Genomic DNA, 11581 nt, shown 5'->3' with positions numbered 1-11581 from the left:
AAAAAAAAAAAAAAAAATTAAAAAATCCTCAGAGAATTTTAAAAATATATCAACATAACTATACTGTTAAGAGTATTTCATAGAACAAAATAGAACTATGAAATCCAGAAATCCATCAGGTTCTACATAACTTTTCCATTCCATCTCAGCACACATAAATTCATTAGCTGGTGCACAGTTAAACCAAACACTGTGATTTTCAGGTAGATTGTACTAACCTCGATATTATATCTTGTTGGTTGGCGGTTGTTGTTTTTAGCCTCCAGGCTCCACTAGCCTACTGACTGTCCTAGGAAATCTGCATTATCCTCTATTCTTTGCCTTCTCTCAAAATGCGCAACACTTCTTTGATGTCTCTGCAGGAAAAGGAATTAGCAGCATATCCATGCTAGACTGTGGACATTTTACGCTAACAAATCTTTGGCCAACTTTGCATTTTAAAGTATGAATTTGGAACGAGCATCAAATTTCTCTGAGAATCACTAACATCATCTTTTATTTAGAACAGTGATTACATAAAATCAAAACAAAAACATGCATTTTCTTCAGCGTTGCTTTTCCACAAAAGAGCTGAATAGTGTGTAAGTACAGTATTACATTATTTACAAAGTGGTATTGTAAAATTTGTGCTAGTCACTTTTATTGTCTTATAAGAATTTATTTTAGAGAATATAATACAGGAATTTACACTCACAGTTGAAATTTTAATTTAGTGGAAGATAAAATATTAGTCAAAACATAGAATCATGGGATATCATGAGTTGGAAGGCACTCACAAGAATCATCAAGTCCAGCTCCTGGCTCCACAGAGAACCATCCAAAAAGCAGATCATACGTCTGAGAGCACTGTCCAGACACTCCTCGAACTCGGGCAGCTTGGTGCTGTGCCCATTGCCCTGGGCAGCCTGTTTCACACCCACTGCCCTCTGGTGCGGAGTCTGTCACCCCCAGCTGCCCCTCCCCTGACACAGCTCCGTGCCCTTCCCTCGGGTCAGCAGAGCTCAGCGCTGCCCCCCTGCTTCCCGTGAGGAGCTGCATACCATGAAGCCTCCCCTCAGTCTGCTCTGCTCTGTGCAATCCCAGTGACTGCAGTCAGTCCTCGTATGCCTTGCCTTCTACACCCTTCTCCATCTTCGCAGCCCTCCTTTGGGCACAATAGGGCCATGCTATCAGATCCTAAAATATCTGTACCTTTAGCCTGAAGGAACAACAAAAACAAAAAAGTAAACGTTCGAGCTTTTGTAGCTAATGAAAGTATTTGATTATGAGACCAGGGAAACAGAACCATTTTTTACTACTAAACATAGAGTTTAAGTGGAAACTGTGTATGACACTACCTAAATTCAGGATTCCTGAATATGCACATATTGAGGCTAACTTTTGCGTTTACATGATTTTAACTTTTTAACACTCACATTGAGTTTCTGCAGCCTGAATGTAGCAAAGCAACAAACCTAAGAGAGCTATGAAGTTTTTTAGAAGGTCACATAAGCAAGGTCATGATGTGTAGCATAATTAATATGCCTTATTTATTGACTTACTAGTAAATGTACCATCTACATTATTAGTATATTGCCATTGTTCTGGTATGTATTCAGATTGTAACACACACAGGCAAAGAAATTAGCTTCATGTGTAGCAGAATGTCTGAAGAAAAAGTATGATTATTTTCAACAACATTCTTTGTGTTGTCCTCTGAGGATGTTCCACATAAAACTTCTGAAACTGCAGCATGTTCAACCACTGACCTTCATCTTTAAAACAGATGCAGTAGTTGGATAAAGCCCTTTACTTTTCCCTTAATATTTTTATTTGCGCTGTTATTCAGCATTTGCAATTATACTATTAGCAATACATAAAAATACAAAAGTTCAGTAACCGATCTTATTTACTAGCACTTGAACAGTAAGGCAGTTAAGGCAAAATTATAGCACTCATTTATACAGTCCTCCAACTGAATTTTGCTCCTGCTGCTTATTATGGAACATTACATTTAAGAGAGTCTTGCAGCTGGTATTGATGACAGGCAACAAGACCTTATCAACCATCATCGTAGGTAACAATTACCCCGCTGCAAAATATGTCACTGGATCCTCACTGGAAAGGAAAAAAAATGTTACTTGTTAGCAAACAAAACAGGCATGGCTTGTTCTTGCACATGAGATTTCTAACAGTGATTAGAACCAAAGTCAAGCTAATCCTCCTCAGAGATGACAATTTCCATGAACTATACAGCATATGGTGTAGGCAGCAGCAAGATGTGGGAATAGTTTGAAGAAATATTGAGGCAAGTCAGAATTTGCCGAAGTGGGTAACTTAACATTTTTCACCCACTTGCTTTGAGATTTAAATTACATTGCCTAGACAAATAAAGCAGTTTAGACACCCAAAGGATGCTTCTTCCATTCAGCCTTCCCTATTTGTTCTTTGAAATGTTCTTCCTTCTCCCTTTTGCTGTTTTCCTAGGGGCTCATTCAGATGTTCTTCAAATGTATTCAGCACTACGCTTCCACAGTTCCATGATTTTTAACAGCTACACTGCTTCTCCCAGTAAGACTTAACATGCATGCTATTACTACCAACATAGCCCTTCTTTATTCTTAAATAAAATACAGTTGCAAATAGTACTTGAAAACAAATTCCAAGAACTGTTTATGTATGTATGATATTCTTAATAATGGTGAAAATTGCTAACTGGCTTGTCTCAAAGGGTGTTCATATGACAATATTAGATGTTGTTCTGTTCAAGAACCAAGGCAGGGGGCTGTGTTATTGGATCTTAGTTTACTGCAGAGGGTGAAAGCAGAATTGCTCAGCACTCACCACTTTGGCTAACAATAGCTATCCTGGTGACAGGGTCTATACTATTTCTCAGACAACGGCAATATAAAACTGCAAGAAAACTAAACGTAGGTATTTTCACTGCACTGATACCTTCATTAGAACTGGAATACACAAATAATCTTTCTTTTCATTCAAAGTACCACTCTAATTCAGAGCCAGAGGGTAACTAAGGGCTGTAGCTTAGAAGTGACTAGACAGTAAAGGCTGCAACCTTGTTAAATTGTGAAAAATTTATTTTCATTACATATATATGAAGGTAAAAGATTTCAGTCAATAGTGTTTTGAACAAGCATTTCAGTTAGACAGGAATCTGTTAGTGTAGCTAGCTGAAACTGAATGTAAAGTTAGTGTTTTGCTTTTATTTAGCAATTCATTTCTAGTGTGTATGTACAGAATTCATTTTCCAGGTAGAATGAGAGACAGTCATATCGCAACATTTACATTCCTCGTATAAAATGGTATAATATACATTTTCAGCTTGGTGCAGTTATATAAATATGTACAAAATAAACATTATTGTAGTTAATATATTCAGACCATGTATTATTTAGCAACATCAAAAGCAGATGCACATAAATCTAAGTGAAAAGGGTGTAAAACACCTTTATGACATTTTAGTGACCAGTACTTGTATATAGGAAGTAGTATAGATTATGGCTCCTCTTTCAAGCCTTCCATGGGCGTTTGGTAACTTTAATAAAACAGAAGTTTTTAGAAGCATAATTATATGTATGCCATATGATCAGATGGTCAGAGTCCATCTTGATCACAAATGGATAATGATGTAAAACATACACATTTGTTCAGAGCATAAAATATTGCACAAGAGTGATTTCTTTTGAGGAAAATAATTCCCATCCTTGTGAACAGCCAAAAGGTTTCTTACAATTTAAAGAAATGATATATTTGCAGTTTCTAAAACAAGGAACATTCGGTAATACTGTCAGAACTGTCATCCATTAACTTCTTCTGATCCTGTTTCACAGCAATGGTACGTCACTAGCAAGATTTGGCAAAGAGAAGGCAGATGGACAGTACATGTGTATATTCATCACAGGCCAGAACAGATCCAATAGTTACCTAAACCACTGCTGGATGCCTTCAATTATCTGACAATTTAATCCTTAAAGAAACACAGATGTCTTCAAATGCTAGTCACAGTGATCATCACACAGTAGTAGAGTAAGATTCCATTCTCCTCTGTTTGGAAACCATCTTGTCCAAGTTTCCAGTCTGGAGTGTGCTTTCTTCAGTCTCACTGTCACTGCTGTCAACAACTCTGTGATCCAAAGCCATCTGACCAGTCCTCCTGCGTAAATGAAAGTTTACCCCACTCTCCTGTATGGAGTTAGTTATAAAATCTTCATCAGAAGAATGAAATGACTCATCATCTCCTGTGAAATGGTTGACAATGTGGATCCCATCAAAAGTGGGTTGGTCTGAGAAGTCTCTCTGTCCCTTTAAGCATTTGATCTGTTAAAAAAAAACAACAAAACCAAACAAGTGGGATTTAAAGTCATCAGAGCTAAAGAGTCCAGCAGCAAAATCAAAACAAAACCACTCAGTTCCAATAATCTCTCCTCAACCGATTTAAATTAAATGTTAGATGTAGAATATTTCCCAATCACTTCTGCAAGCAGAACAAATGACTTCTCATTCCTGGCTGTCCAGAGAACTTGAAGGAATGTCTTAAAGAGTACTTTAAATATTCCAGAATTCTTCTCGCACACCCGGACTATTTCAGTTTTAAAGCTTAATAATCAAGGTACCTGGAATCACAAATGACAGATTTCTTCAGGCTACTCACTGCATCCTTAGCATCCCCATGAGAATGGTTGACTGTTAGTTTTCTAGAGTGGACAACTCATTTTGACAGTGCTTTTGGCCTTCACATCTTACACCTTTGTAGTTTCATTCTTTCCCCATCACTGATTTCTCAACTTGAGAAAAGCCCTCCCCTACTCCTAAGCAGAAGGATTCAGATGTAGTATTGTTAGTTTCATATAGCCACAGAAAAAAGCACACAGCAAACACACTCGGTTCTGTCTACACGGGAGGATCAAGCAACCTTTCATTATCTACTTCAGAGCTAGTGATATTTTAAGACAATAAGAGAAACTTCTCCAGACAGCATAAATAGATCATAATTTCAATTTTAAGAAACCAAGAGAAAAAAGATTCGCAGGCTGTGGACAGATATAATAACAGTAGTTCAAAATGCAATCTGGAGTTATAAGCTATTTAACCATGTATTCAAGCTACTCGAATGTAAAACCTGAAGCTCTGGCAAATCCCCCTGTTCATTAAGTCAAAATAACCATGGCTCCCAGAAGACCTCCCTGAGACAGTTTTTCTTTAGAAATTCACTTGTCCTAACTTTTAGTACCGATTGTCTCAAAGTCAGACAACTGTTAAGTATCATGATAAGAATCCTAAGGAATTAGAAAGATGCTGAAATGCATTACAGAAACTTCCTAATGTCACTCTTGTCAGCTTAAAAAGGAAGATGCATCAAGTGCTATTTTGTAAGCAACTCTCAACAGTACCAGATCTGAAAAGTAGAGAGAAAAAGCCTGAGAAGCTACTTGCATCACAAACCTATTCCACGTTTCAGAAATTTGAAGTGATATTCAGCTTGATAAATAAGAAGAGCAGGCAGGTTCTTGCTGTTTATATCAGTAACAGATTTTACCTGTTCATTTGGGGAAGAAGGAATTTCTATATTCACTCTGGGCTTATATAAGAGATCCAAGTAAAACCGTTTGGAAAAAAGGTTGCAAGAATCACAATCATTCTAGAAACTTCAAATCAAATGTAAATGGTATGTAAAAGCTCCATATATCTGATCACTTTAATGTTTATCAGAATGTTCCTGTAGATTATGCAACTATGCATACTAACTAGTATTGGAATATTCTTGTATGCTTAAGTTGCAGTTATTTCACAAGGAACTCGCTTGTTTAAAGACAAGCAAAACAAGTTTCACGCTCTCACTGCATAGTTCATGATGCAACATCTCCTTATGCCATGTGTTAGATATTAGACAGCAATGTTTGTCAGGAACAAGCAACTCTTACTACTTCATATACATGGATACTGAGATTGTTGCATTAGTTAGAAATACTGTCCCTAAAAACATCTTGCAATATGATTGGCTGCCACATGGTGTTTCCAGAACAGCAGTTTTATTCACTAAAAAATTTACCCCAGAAAGACAGAACAGCCCTACAGCTCCTGTCCAACATGATCAAAGGCTCAAAAGCCTACTGTACAAGTGACTACAAATTTCACATTTCAGTAAGAAATGAATGCTTCCATGTCTGCACACTTAAGCCATTAGTTCATCTGAACTGTAAAGGTGATATTCAACATCAGTTGTACTCTGAGAGCCAAGCTAGTGACCTTGAATGTTTTCCTGAGCCCTTCAGCATATGATATCTTTAGATGAACACCTTCAAGAAATTAAAAGCATCCAACAGATGAGGGTGAAGACCTTCACACTACTTTCAGTTTTAAGTAATTTCAGAGTGGAATATGTTTCAAGGGCACCTCAATCTAACATTTATTTAAGCACATTTCTGAAATAAACCCATTATCTGTAGCATTTGCTGCAGTAGGAGGGCTTGGGAAGGCTTCTCAAAGCATTTGGAGCAACTTGTAGACAGTATGTATTCCAATGTAATTAGATACTAACCAGTATCAGTTAAAAGTTGTTAACAGATGTTTAGTAAAAGGTGTAAAAACAACTCAGTCATGATCCTGAAGTCATCACAATTCTTTCCTTCGCCTTACCTACAAAATCAATGAGTCCCATCTATTTTAGCCTTTCCTCCTGGAGCAGCAGCACTCACACAATCACAGATGCGTAAGGGCTGGGAGGGACCACTGGGGATGCTCTAGTCCAATCCTCCAGGTTCCCTACAGCAGGTTACACTCAAAACCACTGATTTTAGTTGCTCTTTAACTTCCTTCCAGACTTTCCTTAACTTCTCTACATCCAGCTTGTGGCATAAGGAGCTTTGTACTAAAGTTTTGTAGTGGCAATGAAGTGGTATTTCTTCTGCTTTTAATATTCCACCTCTTGATTCCCAACATTGTTTTGTTGGTTCTTGCTGCTGTTGTACACTGAACCAGTGCTACTATAGAAGACTCAGTAATAACTATAAAATACTTTTCCTGAATTGTACATAGCCACTCCGTGTTTGCTAATATGCAGGCATAGCTTAAGATTTTCCAGTTGATAAATCACTTTTTGTTTGTTCACTGAGTTTTGAGTGACTTCTTGACATCTCTACCATCAGTGTATTATTTGAACATAGAAAAAGGGTTTAACATAGTAAAGCTCATGTCAAGATGTTGTTAATGTAGCAAAACATTGTATCAATATATTTGGAAGTCTAATTAAGGACTTAAGAGGAAAAAAAACCTAGTTTTCCTGCTATTCTTATCATTTCATCTGAAGAAAAATAACAGCTTTTTTTCTTGCAGCGATGTTGAACATAATATGGACTTACACCCTGGGTACACACACAGGATCTGCCACTTATGTTCTCTTTCGTAAAGAGAGCCAATTTATCCTTTCAGTCCTAGGTCTGACTCTACTTCTTATGAAGGGAACTAGATACGTCTCATCCCAATTACCCCAATTCAGATGAATTTTGGTCGTTTCTACTGCTTCAGTTTTGCAACATCCTCAAATCTAATCAAATCTGTAAAACTAGGTCTGTTAAACCCACAGGTCTTGCTTTAATTCTCAAATTCAGGTCATATCATCGAGATGACTGCGGGTTTTAGCCAGTTTTCACTATAACACATGAATATGATCTTCAGAATATTTCAAAGAGTTAATAAAAACATGCAACTAAAATATACTTAACTGTTATACCTTCAAAAGCCATCTGAACCCAAAACACAACTGTCACAAGTAAATGAGTTAATATTCACATGTACACATCTTTTTTGGGCTTAAAAGATTCAGCATTCTAAAGAAAATCTACATGTCCTATTGGTCAACATATTAAAAGACTGATGAATAATGGGATACTTCCACAAGTACAAAAAAGAAAAAAAACCTCTCAGCATTAGCAATCAGATGCTTGTACCCCAATAAACTTTCTTACCTGATGCTGACTGCCTCATCGAGCCAGGCATAAAGGAGAGATAGTAAAGAGAAATTCAGAAGTTTTAGTACAAGACATAATTTCTTAAATGTTATATAGAAGGTGATTACCAGAAACATAACTTGCTTGCAGCTAAGCCCCTTTGTTTTTTTTAAATATAAATGGTAAGTTGAGGTTTCTACAATTAAAAGTTCTACTTAAACCCTAGGATTGCTTAACCCCTGAGATTTTCTGTGTTTTTGTTGTTTTTTTTTTAAAGCTTGGAGTTCATGAATGGAAAGAAGTTGAAGATGCTGTTTCCTTCAAGAGGCTTCAGTCATCGTTCTAAAGATTCATCCAATTCTGAAAAAATTAAGGATTCTAAGAATGCTTGTCAGTACATATTCAATCTACTCACAACAAGGTAAGTAAGCAATACTCAAATTAGATCAAAATATGATAAAAATACAACAATTCATGTGGGTGTTATAAAGCTGTTACTGGCAGAAGACAGTAACTTAAGTTTGTTGCACTCCAATCTAATGCACACACTTGCATATTACTCTTTCTTTTTAAAAGACTCCCAGCAACTTCCTTTGGAAAAATGGACATAAAAAAAATGAAGCAGTCACAGCTTTTCAGAATGAACAAATGGGAAATGCACCTTGAAAGACAAGTACCAGTATTATGTCTAGTTGACATAATGTTGAAGCATTTCTACGTGTACACACAAAAAGAATAAACAACATTAACAAGCCTTTTCATACTACATTTTCACTTCCACGAACACAAGCATCTCCTTAAGACATCTCATGCCTTCTGAAACCCATTTTTAAATATGAGTTTGTACATCCACAGTGAGCCACATTCATAGCGAAACCATCACAACATGAACTGTGCACAAATGGAGAAATCAGGAGCTAAACTAAACAGATGCAGAAACTATTAGCAATTCTGCATTTAAAAGGATTCTTAGTAAGTTTAATGGCTGTACAGCTACAATGCAAATGCTGGTTGGAAAGTTCCCCAATAAAATCAACTTCCTTATACAAGGACTGCTCGCTATGTACTGCAACAGAACTGCATAAGAGCATTTTAATGAAAACTTGTAATTATTGCTCTCTGAAAAGCCAGATTTAAGACAAGCAGAACAACATCATGCAATAAACAGCTTAATGTAAACAATACATATTTGAAAGGCATCCTTCATTTTCCTCAGTTATGATGCAGCTTATATGAGGATCATATGCAAAAGGCAGGAGTTTTTTTTTTTTTTTTTTTTTTGAGACCTTCCTGATAACTTGCACGACCTTCAAGCAAACATGTAAAATAATTCAGCAATGTATATCACATCAGGTTTTCTTTGTGTTAGAAACATGACAACAGTTGCTAACAATTTTAAAATAAAATATTTGCTACATTAGAATTACATTGTCAGTATAACCAAGACCAGGCTCAAGGTTGTGACTTTTATTTCAGCACCAGTGAATTTCCTGCTTCACATTACTGAAACATTAAATTCTTTTGCTGTTGTTGTTTTTGTCCATCACCCCTCCCCACCTCCACCCACCCCAAAGCCATAGCTATAAACACAGCTACCAGCAACATCAGACACAAGGGTCATTCCTGGAAATTACTGATGATTCAAGAAGCCCAAACCAACCAGGACAGATGCCAAATCCAGGAACTCCCATTTACTCTGCTTACTCAAGTTCACCTGATCATTGCTGTTCCTCCTGAGGGAGAGGCCTTAATAACATGGACTCACTGTTTAGAAGGCAGTTGAGAAGGACCTGAATAGGATTCTGTTTAGTGAGATCCATATGAAAAGTTATGGAAATGGCCATCCTTACATCTCTTAAAAAGCCATTCTGGGTTCTCCATTGCTCCATCTACCACTAGATTTAGAAAATGAAGCAGAAAAAAAACATTTTGCAGACCACAAAAGATTTGTGAGAAATACACAAAACCAAGGAAAAAAAAAATGAAAAGAAAGAAGTGAAATTGTTTTTTCTTTCACTTTGAGGCAGATATGGAGATCTGCATAGATATTCTTAGCAGAGGAATTCAGGAAATATGTTAAATCTTCATGTTTTCAGACAGCTTTTATTTGAAGTATTATAACTTAAGATTATTCCAGAACAACTTGGAGTTTTAACAATTTACTTAATGTTCCATTTCAGCTTGAGCTACAACGTACCAATTTTGAGATGGACACAACAGACAAATATGTTCTTAAATAAGTAGTATTACTAAGATGCCATATTTACTTCCTCTGAGATTTAATTTCACATTATTTAAAAAAAGCAACAAATCAAAATCAGGAAATTGTTGAGATTTTGCTGAAATGCAAGTCCTTCAAGATGTTCCAGTGTCGTTGAAGAAACACAAACAGAAATATGAGTAAATGCATTTGAAAGTGCATTAAGAGACTGCAAAACTATTTCGAGAAAATTTTAATACAGAATTTTAATACATGGACAAAAACCCCATTATAAAGTTAGCCTGAAGTGCGGAAGCGAGAGCTTTCTATAAATTTGGGTTCTAGCAGATTGAAATCATCATAACATAGCTCTAGGATTTATGTTTCCCTCTTCTCCATACTCTCAAAAGACGTGTCTGCAAGGCAGTACAAAACAGGAGTATTCAATAAATGAATAGCATAGGAATTTAGCAAGTCTCTTTGAAATCATGGTGTTAGCCAGTCACTGCAGGAGAATCTAAACCATACCCAAGCATACTCAGGACTGTCTGGGACTCAGCACATTTGTCTAATTGAGACAGTTTGATGTGATTAAAATAGGAATTCTACAAAATTCACAATGGACATTAAAAGTTAGTGATTCCAGATAAAAAAAGTTTAGCAATTTCTGTAAAATAGTATTCCTTTTTAATAGGCGTTTCCTGAAGAAAATTAACACTACTTTATATGGATGAGTTCAAGCTTTTATGTGCCTCCTATTCGCCACTTCCTCAACATTCTATCCCCCAAGAATTTTATAATGTATATAGGAAGAAAAAAATAGCTGACAAGTATACTTAAGATTTGGCTCCTTGTGAAATGTAATAAAACTAATCTTAGAGAACTAAAAGATTTGATTTGTTAGGTTTTGTTTTGTTTTTTGATAAGCAGAAAGCAGCAAAAAGAGGAAATTAATTTTATATTATATTTAGTATAGAATGAGAGTTGAAACATGGCCAATTTGCAGCACAACTTAATGGTAGAAAGATACTCTATTTGCCTCCAGATTCTCACGTGACTGAACTTCTTGATCCACAGTAACTCAAAAAGGTAAAACTGTTTCTAGAGTTTAGCCTATCAACTGGCTACAGTAATTATAGCAAAACTGCAGTTTTCAAACTGACAGGAAGAGAAACTGAAAGACAGAGCAAATATTAAACACCAGGTTTGGTATTTTATTGTGGGCCCAAACAAAACAATAGCGTTATTTACCAGAAAGGACATGGGCTGCTTTTTTGGTTGTACAAATATGGCTGCTGTTCTTAAAAGACAAAAGCCCAAAGATTTTTTTTTTTTTCCTAGATCAATCTAGATAATTCTAAGTTCATTATGTGATTAACCACCAAAATTATCCTGTTTGAATAGTTATCTTTGGGTCACCCTTTAACAAAAAAAA

The sequence above is a fragment of the Meleagris gallopavo genome, chromosome 10 (genome assembly GCF_000146605.3).
Source record: "Meleagris gallopavo isolate NT-WF06-2002-E0010 breed Aviagen turkey brand Nicholas breeding stock chromosome 10, Turkey_5.1, whole genome shotgun sequence".
Taxonomy (NCBI): Eukaryota; Metazoa; Chordata; class Aves; order Galliformes; family Phasianidae; genus Meleagris; species Meleagris gallopavo.
Note: the sequence above shows the minus strand (reverse complement) of the source record.